The 10644-nt window shown below is 60.5% G+C and overlaps 1 protein-coding gene across 1 annotated transcript in view; it reads left to right on the top strand.

Moving 5' to 3' along the window:
- The first annotated feature begins 1227 nt into the window (after window positions 1-1227).
- The window catches only part of SIK3 (SIK family kinase 3), a 188107-nt gene continuing 178690 nt past the window's right edge, over window positions 1228-10644 (top strand). Inside the window, 1 exon segment of the mRNA XM_038753384.1 lies at window positions 1228-1349. The gene's annotated coding sequence lies outside the window, so the exon portion shown is untranslated.

Here is a 10644-nt window from a genome sequence, read left to right as displayed (position 1 = left end):
AGAAGGGGGAGACAGACAACAAATTAAAGCATATTAACAAAATAAAATAAATAGAATAGACATGTACAAGTAAAATAAATAAATAGAGTAATAACCGCTGAATAAATGCCATTATCATTAACTTCTCGGAGCCTCAGTTTCCTCATCTGTAAAATGGGGATGATGACTGTGAGCCCCGCGTGGGACAACCTGATCACCTTGAATCCCCCGGCGCTTAGAACAGTGCTTTGCACATAGTGAGCGCTTAACAAATGCCATTATATATTATATTATCTATCTATATATATATATTATCAAGGCCCTACTGAGAGCTCACCTCCTCCAGGAGGCCTTCCCAGATATTATATTATCTCTCTCTATATATATATTATCAAGGCCCTACTGAGAGCTCACCTCCTCCAGGAGGCCTTCCCAGACTGAGCCCCTTCCTTCCTCTCCCCCTCGCCCCCCTCTCCATCCCCCCCAACTTACCTCCTTCCCTTCCCCACAGCACCTGTATATATGTCTGTACATATTTATTACTCTATTTATTTATTGATTGATTTTACCTGTACCTATCTATTCTATTTATTTTATTTTGTTAGTCTGTTTGGTTTTGTTCTCTGTCTCCCCCTTTTAGACTGTGAGCCCACTGTTGGGTAGGGACCGTCTCTATGTGTTGCCAATTTGTGCTTCCCAAGCGCTTAGTACAGTGCCCTGCACACGGTAAGCGCTCAATCAATACGATTGAGGATGATGATGAAATACGACTGAGGGACCGAAGGGATGATTACGGCTATGCCCCGCCGGGGGGCGCCCGCGAGCGGCCCGGCGGTCGGCGCGGCTGACGTCACGGTCGCCATGGCGGCGGGCGGTGACGCGCGTCGGGCACGTGACGCGGCGTTGCCATGGCGGCTGCCGGCCCCGCCCCCGTGCGGGTGACGCGCTCCCCCTGCGGCCCCGCCCCGCCCCGCCCCCTGGCGGCCCGGACCCGGCTGTGCACAACAAGATGGCGGCAGCGGCGGCGGCGGCGGCGGCGGCGGCAGCGGCGGGAGGAGGAGCGGCGGGAGGAGCGGGCACGGCGGCCGGCGGGGGCACGGCGGCGGGGGGGCGGCGGCGGCGGCGGCACGGCGGCCGGGGGGGGCACCGCCGCCGGCCCGGCCGGGGCGCCCGGGAGGCTGCTGCCCCCGGTGCCCGCCGCCGCCGCCTCCGCCGCCGCCGCCGCCGGGCAGCCCCCCGGCCCGGCCCCCGGCCCGGCCCCCCGCGGGCCCCTGCCCGCCCGCATCGGCTACTACGAGATCGACCGCACCATCGGCAAGGGAAACTTCGCCGTCGTCAAGCGCGCCACGCACCTCGTCACCAAGGCCAAGGTCGGGGGGCGGCACCGGGGGGGGGGGGGGCACCGGGAGGGGGGCGGCGAAGGACCCGGGGTCACCCGGGGTCATCCGGGGTCAGCGGGCCGGGCCGGGCCGGGCAGGGCAGGGCAGGCGACAGCTGGAGCTGGGGGCTGGGGGGGAGCAGGAGATGGGCAGGGGCCATCAGGAGGTGGACCGGGGGGTGAGCAGGAGGCAGGAGGTGGGCAAGGGGCGATCAGGAGGTGGACCGGGGGGTGATCAGGAGGCAGGAGGTGGGCAGGGGGGCAGGGGGTGATCAGGAGGTGGACCGGGCAGTGATCAGGAGGTGGGCAGGGGGCCACCAGGAGGGGGACAGGGGGTAGGCAGGAGGCAGGAGGTGGGCAGGGGGCAATCAGATGGTGGACCGGGCAGTGATCAGGAGGCAGGAGGTGGGCAGGGGGCCACCAGGAGGGGGACAGGGGGTAGGCAGGAGGCAGGAGGTGGGCAGGGGGCAATCAGATGGTGGACCGGGGGGTGATCAGGAGGCAGGGGGTGGGCAGGGGGGCAGGGGGTGAGCAGGAGGTGGACAAGGGGGAACAGGGGGCCACCAGGAGGGGGACGGGGGGGCGATCAGAAGGTGGGCCAGGGGGTGATCAGGAGGCAAGAGGTGGGCAGGGGGCGATCAGAAGGTGGACCGGGGGGTGATCAGGAGGCAGGGGGTGGGCAGGGGGGCAGGGGGTGATCAGGAGGTGGACAAGGGGGAACAGGGGGCCACCAGGAGGAGGACGGGGGGCGATCAGGAGGTGGACCGGGGAGTGATCAGGAGGCAGGAGGTGGGCAGGGGGGGATCAGGAGGTGGACGGGGGGGAGCAGGAGGCAGGAGGTGGGCAGGGGGCGATCAGGAGGTGGACCGGGGGGTGATCAGGAGGCAGGGGGTGGGCAGGGGGGCAGGGGGTGATCAGGAGGTGGACAAGGGGGAACGGGGGCCACCAGGAGGGGGACAGGGGGCGATCAGAAGGTGGACCAGGGGGTGAGCAGGAGGCAAGAGGTGGGCAGGGGGCGATCAGAAGGTGGACCGGGAGGTGATCAGGAGGCAGGGGGTGGGCAGGGGGTGATCAGGAAGTGGACAAGGGGGAACAGGGGGCCACCAGGAGGAGGACGGGGGGCGATCAGGAGGTGGACCGGGGAGTGATCAGGAGGCAGGAGGTGGGCAGGGGGGGATCAGGAGGTGGACCGGGCAGTGATCAGGAGGCAGGAGGTGGGCAGGGGGCCACCAGGAGGGGGACGGGGGGGAGCAGGAGGCAGGAGGTGGGCAGGGGGTGAGCAGGAGGTGGACCAGGGGGTGATCAGGAGGCAGGAGGTGGGCAGGGGGCGAGCAGGAGGTGGACCAGGGGGTGATCAGGAGTTAGTTAGGAGGTGGGCAAGGGGCGATCAGAAGGTGGATTGGGGTGATCAGGAGTTAGTTAGGAGGTGGGCAAGGGGCGATCAGAAGGTGGACCGGGGGTAATCAGAAGGCAGGAGGTGGGCTGGGTGGGGGGGGGGGCAGGGGGCGATCAGGAGGTGGACCAGGGGGTGATCAGCAGGTAGACTGTGGTGGGGGAAGACAAGGGCTGATGAGGAGGGGGGGGCAGGGGGGCACCAGGAGGCAGGAGCTGGACCCGAGGGACAGGCGGTGATCAGGAGGCAGGAGCCCGGCCGAGGGACCGGGGAGAGGGGGCGGTCAGACGATGGACAGGGGGGTGATCAGGAGGCAGGAGCCCGACCTGAGGGACGGGGGCGATCAGGAGGTGGACTGGGAGGGACAGGGGCTGATCAGGAGGCAGGAGCCGGACCGAGGCGGGGTGAGGGGGCCATCAGGAGGTGGACCGGGGGGTGATCAGGAGGCAACAGGTGGGCCGGGGGGGACAGAGTGTGATCAGGAGGGACAGGGGGCCACCAGGAGGTAGGAGCCTGACCCCAAGGACGGGGGTGATCAGGTGGCAGGAGGTGGGCCAGGAGCACCGGGTGCTCAGGAGGTGGGCCCGGGGTGGACGGGGAGGTGATCAGAAAGTGGACCAGGGGGTGATCAGGAGGCATGAGCTGGACCCAAGGGATAGGGGGTGATCAGGAGGTGGCCCAGGGGAGACGGGGCCACAGGGACAGGGGGCCACCAGGAGGCAGGAGCCGGATCGAGGGGGCAGGGGGTGATCAGAAGGTGGACCAGGGGGTGATCAGGAGGCAGGAGGTGGACCAGGGGGTGATCAGGAGGTGGGCCAGGGGGAACAGAGTGTGACCAGGAGGGACAAGGGGGTCAGCAGGAGGCAGGAGCCGGACCGAGGTGGGCAGGGGGCGATCAGAAGGTGGACCAGGGGGTGATCAGGAGGCAGGAGGTGGGCCGGGGGCACAGGGGACGATCAGAAGGCAAGAACCGGACCCAGGGGACAGGGGGCAATCAGGAGGTGGGCCCCGGGGATGGGGCCATCAGGAGGCAGGAGCTGGACCCCGGAGACGGGATGATCAGGAGGCAAGAGCAGAAAGGCTGACGAGAGGGCAGCTGTGGAGAAACCTTAGCCCCAGGGTCTTGGAGGAGGGGGAGTACCGGAGGCTGACACACTTGGTACAGAGTAGCTGCTGACCTGAAGAGAGGTCTCAGGCTCTGAGCAGCTTCAGGCTGGGCCAGATCGGGGGCCGGGCAGCGTGGGGTTCTGGCTGATGGCACCCCCAGAGCAGGCTGCGGGGGCCTGGAGGTGACAGGGCCGGGGCTGTCGGGGGTACTGATGACCAGTGTGGTGTTTGGGGAGTCATAGGGCCTGAAGGAACTGGGTCTGTTGGCTGGGAGCAGAGCTGAGGGAGGGCCAGGTGTCTCTAAGCCCTTGGTGGCAAACAGAGGGAGGGTCTGGGGAAGGGCAGAGATGACCACCGCCAGGCAGCGAGGCCGATCCGTGGGCCAGGATGCCAGGCGGGTGAGGTGCCCCCAGCCAGAATCCTTGTGTCTCCCTGGAAGGGAGGTGGACAATGCCTTCCTTTGGCTGACTCTGTCGAGCCCCCGGAAAGGGCCTGAAAAGGGACTTTTGAGTTTGCCCGGACCCAGGGCCAGTGTCTCCCTCACAGGAACCGCATCTCTGAGGGGTTCGGGCCCACCCAAAAGTTCAGTTCCTGGGCGACAGCTCCCGCTGGGCTATTGGGTGGCCAGAGCTGCTGCTAGTCCCAGGGCTTTCTCGTCTTTCTTCTCTGTCTCCCTCTCCTTCTCCTCTCGTTCCCTGGCCGCAGTGAAGCCGTTCAGTCCGCAGGAGCTGGTGGCTTCTGTGAACTTCTGTCTGCTTCAGTGCAAAAGGAAGTTCCTTTCTTTTTTTCCAGTCAAAGAATCCAAGGGGCCTTTGACCCCAGGGCATGCGGCCAGAAGAGGGTGGACGGTCAGTTTTCCTACACCCCCTTCCCCTCCTCTCTCTGCACATGGGTCTCGGGACTCAGGCCCCGTGGGTCTCAGGGCTCAGAGCCCGCTGCTCTTGACCGGACTTGGCTCGCTTCCCCGGCTTTTGGGGAGATGCAGCACCCCCGTGCGAGTGTCCGATCGAGGCACCGCCCTGTGGAAGACTCCCAGCTCCCGGCCGCTCCAGTGGCCCCACCATCTGCACCCCTGAGGGCTCACCCTCTGTACCTGGGGCACGCTGGGCTGCCTGGTCAGCAAGGACACTAGGCTCCTGGGCTCCTGACCCCCCGGGGGGGTGGACCCTTGGTGCCGCTGTACTGTGGAAGGCAGAGTTGTGGACTGGCTCTGTCCCGACAGCTGGGCGTGTGTCAAAGAGTTGACTCTTCACCCTCGGTGAAGCAGCCTTGTCTGAGGAGGCAGCCCAGCCAGGGACCCATTCCGGCCGCTCGCCGTGCTCCCCAAAGTCCCGGGAGGGTTCGAGGTTTCCAGGGAGAGTCTGAGGTTCCCGCAACAATCGAAGCCGGGTTCTCCGCGTAGGTGGGCTTTCATCCTGGCCGCCCCGTGCCGTGTGGTTGTACCGCTCCCCGGAATGGGAATTTCCCAAGCCCCGTGGGAAGTCGAATTGGCTCGCTCGAGCGGGGAGGGCGCCCCGGGCAGAAGTACCGGCCGATCGGCCAGCTCAGGGGTTCCTGGGCTCGGCAGCCTCCCTCAGAGACGGTGATCAGGCTCACGTGACTGGCCCTCGGCTAACGAACGCGACCGAAAGCAGCGACCGGCAGGCTTGGCATCGGACGTGCTGAGCTCCCGGTGCCACCGCGCTTTGTCGAGTGGCCAGGTTTTCCCCTCTGTGAGCTTCCGTTTCGAGCGGTGAGTGCCGGCTTGCCTTGATCGTTCTCTGTGGGTGGAGCCGGAGGAAAGCGAAGCACCCCTGGGTCTGACGGGCACAGGACCGTGCCCCATCCCGCAGCCCATCCCTCCTCTCCGTCGAAGGGGGCTTGTCCCGCACGGGGGCGAGGGGCGGGAGGCGAAAGTCACCTCTTCACCCGCTGACCGAACCGATGACCGGCAAGCAGAGGGCCGATTGACTTTCTGGGGGTTCCATCTGGGTGGACACAGGACCCCTCCATCGATCGATGGAGGAGAGGGGTTGGGTTTTCCACTGGTCACCGCTCCCCCAGCTTGAAGGTCGATCGGTCTGGGGTCTGGGCCCAGGTCGCCTCTGCATTCCCACCTCCTCCCGGGTTTTCCCCAAGACCTGTCCAGCCTAGGGGGAGAACCTGTGGCCGGTTGCCAGCTGGGCTGGCTGGGGAGCCAGGGGCAGGGAGTGGGGGGCCAGGGGGCGGGGAGGGGGTCGCTTGCCGGCTTTTGAGAGCCTTGTGTGTTTTGGTCGTCTGGATTGCATAGCTGCAGAAGCTGAGGCTCAGGCTGTGGTTGTGTGAATGACTGGAAATCCACATCCCTTGCTGGCGGCCCTGGGGAAGGTGTGAAGAAACCTCTCACGGGGGTGTATTGTAACAGCTTTAAGAACACATTTCCACCGGGGCATCACTCAGTGCATATCTTTCTAGACTGTCAGGGAGCTGAGTGACAGAGTGATGAATGGCCTAGCTCCCTTTGGGCCGGCAGCCCTTTCTTCTGGCTTGTTAATTGTTGGTTGGGCAAAGTCTCCGCCCGACTCCTGACCCCTTCCTTCCCAGCTGCCTGAGCTGGGGCCCCCCGGGGGGAGCTGTGCCTTCCTCTCCCCCCCGCCGCCCCCCCAACAGTCCTGGAGCCATTCCCCTCCCAGAGAAAGGAAGATCCGGGCCAGCGTAAACGCAGTCCTGGTGGAGGATGCCTCCGGATAACGGACACAGGGCCAGCTTGGTTGGGGCAAGGGGTACCCACTCCCGTCCCAACATCGCTTCTTGTGCCTGTTGGGCTGAGCCTTGGTTCTTCAGTCCTGGGTTCGACTCCAGGCTGGTCCAAGGCTCTCAGCCTGGGCAGTCTCCCCGGGGGAGCCTCGGGGGCTTCTGTTTGGAGAGGAGAGGGGCTGCCCATCTCCCTGCCGTGCAGCAATCAATCAGCAACGGTATTGAGCAGAGGTGGCTGCCCCCCGAGGAGACTGGTGTCAGCTTGCCGTGGGGGTGAGAGATGGTCTTGGGGGGGGTCATTGGCCCTTTTGATGGATTAAAGGGGCCACCACCTGCTATACACTGTGCTTGGGCCCTGGGGGAGATGCACCGCAAATGAGCGGATACCATCCCCGCCCCCAAGGAGCTCAAAATCTAAATCAGGTCTGAGGAACACATGTAGAAAAATCCAACCTTCCGATGTTACCAGCAACCTCCATGTGCTAATGATGATGATGATGGTATTTGTTAAGGGTTTAATATATGCCAAGGACTGTGCTAAGCGTTGGGGTGAATAAAGATAATCATATCAGACATGGATCCCTGCCCCATATGGAGCTCCAACGGGGCTCACTGACAAATAAGGAGAGTGTAGGCGGGCATTTTACCCCTACTTTACAGATGAGGAAACTGAGGTACAGAGAGGTGAAATGACTTGCGCAAGGTCACACAGCCAGATTAACGTGGCGACTGCCATCATCAGGGTACAGCAGAAGCAGCTCAAACAGGCCGCAGGCCCTCGGGGCCAGTCGAGATACCCGTTGTCGGTGCCCGGGCAGGTGAGATAGATGGGAGGCGAGGGAAAAATTCCTTAGATCTTCCTTGTGAAATGAACGATGAAGAGACACGTCCCTTGCCCAGAAGGGGCTTACGGTCCAGAGGGACTCCCAACAGTCCAGGGAGCCCACTTAGTGTGTGCCCAATGGGAGGGGCAGCTGGCCGGCCCCCCGAGCCTGGAGCTGGCCCGATCCTAGTCCTCACGAGGGACGATGTGCGGAGCCCAGGACAGAGGGCAGGATCTGAGCCGGGTCTCCGGGGAAGCCAGGCGCTCTGCAGGCTGTCCTGCCCCTTCGCGGGGCTCTAAGCGAGGAGCCCCTGATCAGTGAGGAGAGGGTTTCCTCCCTGAGATTCTGATGAGTTAAGGAAGACGATGCAGACAGCGAACGTGAACCGAACCCTCCTTTCCAAGAAAGCAAAACAAAGAAACAAGCCACTCTCCCGTCCCTGCTCGGGGAAAGGCCGGGCCCTCACTCCGTGGCGGCTTTTGGCCAGTGATCTCTGGCTAAATTTAGACCGGGATTAGGAAGCGTAGCCCTAGCCCAGTTGCCGCCCAGCCCGGTGGCCTCAGCGGGGGCTCTCCTTCCCGCTCTCCTTCCCCTGGCCTCTCCCCCACGGATCGTGCTCCGGGAAGGCTCACGTGAGCCAATGGGGGAACCGTTGGACGCTCGGAATAAACCTGACTCTTTGACCCTCTTTTTTGGAAGACGGCATATTTGTTTCTTGGTAATGCTTTGACTAAGTGTGTCCTCTTCCAAGAAACATTAATCACATTGGGGGAAAAGGAAGAAAACCCAAAAAGTAGAAGGAACACCCTTTTCTGCTCTTCAAGAAAGATCCACCCGGAAAGGAATTTCAGGGTCCTTTCACTTGTCGTCCATGGAGGCCAAACCAGAAAGGTCGCCCTTCACGTTTTTCTCCCCCACCTCTGGAAAAGCAGCTCCCCCATCCCAAGCGTCTTTATGACGTTAAACGGCCAATCCAGAGAGGTTCATATCAGTCTTAGTTCTGACTCTCAGGAAATTCTTCCTGGCGTCTAAACCAAGTTCCTTTCATCGTATTGCCTCTTGCTCTGCTCTGGAGGGTGGCCAGTTTCCATCCTCCCCTGCCCTCGAGGCTTAGTTCACTGCCAATGTCACCCTTTGGAAAACAGGGCAGCGGCTATCACCCTCTCCATCATTATCATCCTCCACTCTCAGGGGCAGGTACCGCGTGTCATCCGAGGAGGGTTTGGGAATGAGGAATGACTGCGAAAATCAGAATGAGGCTGGTCATTTTTTCCTTCCCAATACTCCTTTTTCGGTCATTCAGTCAATCGATACGTGGTATTCTTTGAGCGGTTACAGGGCACCGTCGTGCTTGGGAGAGTACAACGCAATAGAGTTGGTAGGTATGATCCTTGCCCTTGAGGAGCTTACAGTCTAGAGGCGGATCATCTCATCAACAGCAACATTTATTGAGCAGGTGCTGTATACAGGCTACTGTTCTAAGAGATTGGGCGTTAACAATAGACGTAAAAGATGCAATTCCTGCCCTCAAAGAGTTTGTAGTTCAATGAGGGGAAAAAAGCGGGCCTAGGTTGCCAGAAGTTCAACAGATAAAAGAGCAAGAGCATAGGCAGAAGTAATAAAAAAATTATCCGTGTGGCCTAGGGGAAAATGCACGGGCCTGGGAAGTAAAGAGACTAGGGTTCTAACTCCGCTACTTGCCTGCTATGTGACGTTGGGCAAATCATTTCACCTCCCTGGGCTTCAGTTGGCAGAATACGGATTAAACACTTGCTCTCTCCCTCCTCCATAGACTGGGTCCCGGGTGGGACGGTGAGATGTCTGATCTGATTATTCTGCATCTACCCCCGCGCTGAACACAGTGCTTGGCACGGGGTAAGCACTGAGCAAATGTCACAATTGTAATGATTGAATCAAGCAATGAAGTCACTAGGAAAGAAGCGGGTGTTGCACTCGAGGGCTAAGATGGCCGATGGGGTGACCTGGCCAATAAGGAGGAGGGTTAGTGGCGGGTCGTCTTTAGAGGGCTCTGGAGACCGCGCCGTCCCCGGGAGCCGGGGTGGCGGTCACGGGATGCTCTCAGAATCAGAAGTTTCTGCCAGACGTAACGGACGGCACGGAGAGCTGTGAAGTCACGGCCCGGAATTAGCTCCAAGCCTGCCCACCCGTCAGCTCCGCGTCCAGAGTCTATTTGTTCTTCCCATTGCCCGCCCCGGGTCCATTAGGTCAGTGCCGGCGAAAACAAAGCGATTCCAGCCGTCTGGGGGAACTCGGGCCTCACTTGCCACGGGGCTCGATGACCCGGAGGGAGGAACTGCGGCCGGGTGGAAGCAACGGGCCTTTCCCGGCTGTACCGAGTCCATCGCGCTGAGCGACTTGGTCAGCGGCCACTCTGCCGCCTGGGGCTGTCCCCTCGGCCCAGAGAAGTATTGTGGGGACACCCCCTACCACTCAGCTCCACTGTTTGGAAACGTATGATGCGAGTGGCGCCAACTTGGATCAGCCCTATAGTCAATCCAACCCCAGATTCTGGCTTGGATAGGGGCCAGATTCATTCATTCGTTCATTCAGTCGTATTTATTGAGTACTTACTGTGTCTAGAGCACCTTAATAAACACTTGGGACAGTACAATAAAGAGTGACAATAAAGAGACAATTGTCTCTTGGGAAAGTGCAATAAAGAGCGGCAATAAAAAGCGACATCAATATAAATAAAGTTGCAGATATATACAAAGTGCTGTGGAGCTGGGAGAGATGGGAAGAGCAGGTGATTCCCCTTGGAAAAGTGTAAGAGTGGCCCTCCCTGACATCCATCCTAAGGGTTAGGGATGGATTCATTCATTCATTCATTCAGTCGTATTTATTGAGCGCTTACTGTGTGCAGAGCACTGGACTAAGCGCTTGGGAAGTACAAGTTGGCGACATATAGAGACGGTCCTTACCCAGCAGCGGGCTCACAGTCTAGAAGGGGGAGGCAGACAACAAAAGAAAACATATGGACAGGTGTCAAGTCGTCAGAACAAATAGAATTAAAGCTAAATGCACATCATTAACAAAATAAATGGAATAGTAAATATGTACAAGTAAAATAGAGTAATAAATCCGTACAAATGTATATACAGGTGATGTGGGGAGGGGAAGGAGGTAGGGTGGGGGGGATCTCTGGACAGTAAGCTCACTGTGGGCAGGGAATGTGCCTGCTAACTCCGTTGTATATGTTCTCTCAAGTGCTTAGTACAGTACCCCGC

The sequence above is a fragment of the Tachyglossus aculeatus genome, chromosome 11 (assembly GCF_015852505.1).
Source record: "Tachyglossus aculeatus isolate mTacAcu1 chromosome 11, mTacAcu1.pri, whole genome shotgun sequence".
NCBI classification, from domain to species: domain Eukaryota; kingdom Metazoa; phylum Chordata; class Mammalia; order Monotremata; family Tachyglossidae; genus Tachyglossus; species Tachyglossus aculeatus.
Note: the sequence above shows the minus strand (reverse complement) of the source record. Positions and strands in the feature narration are given on the sequence as shown.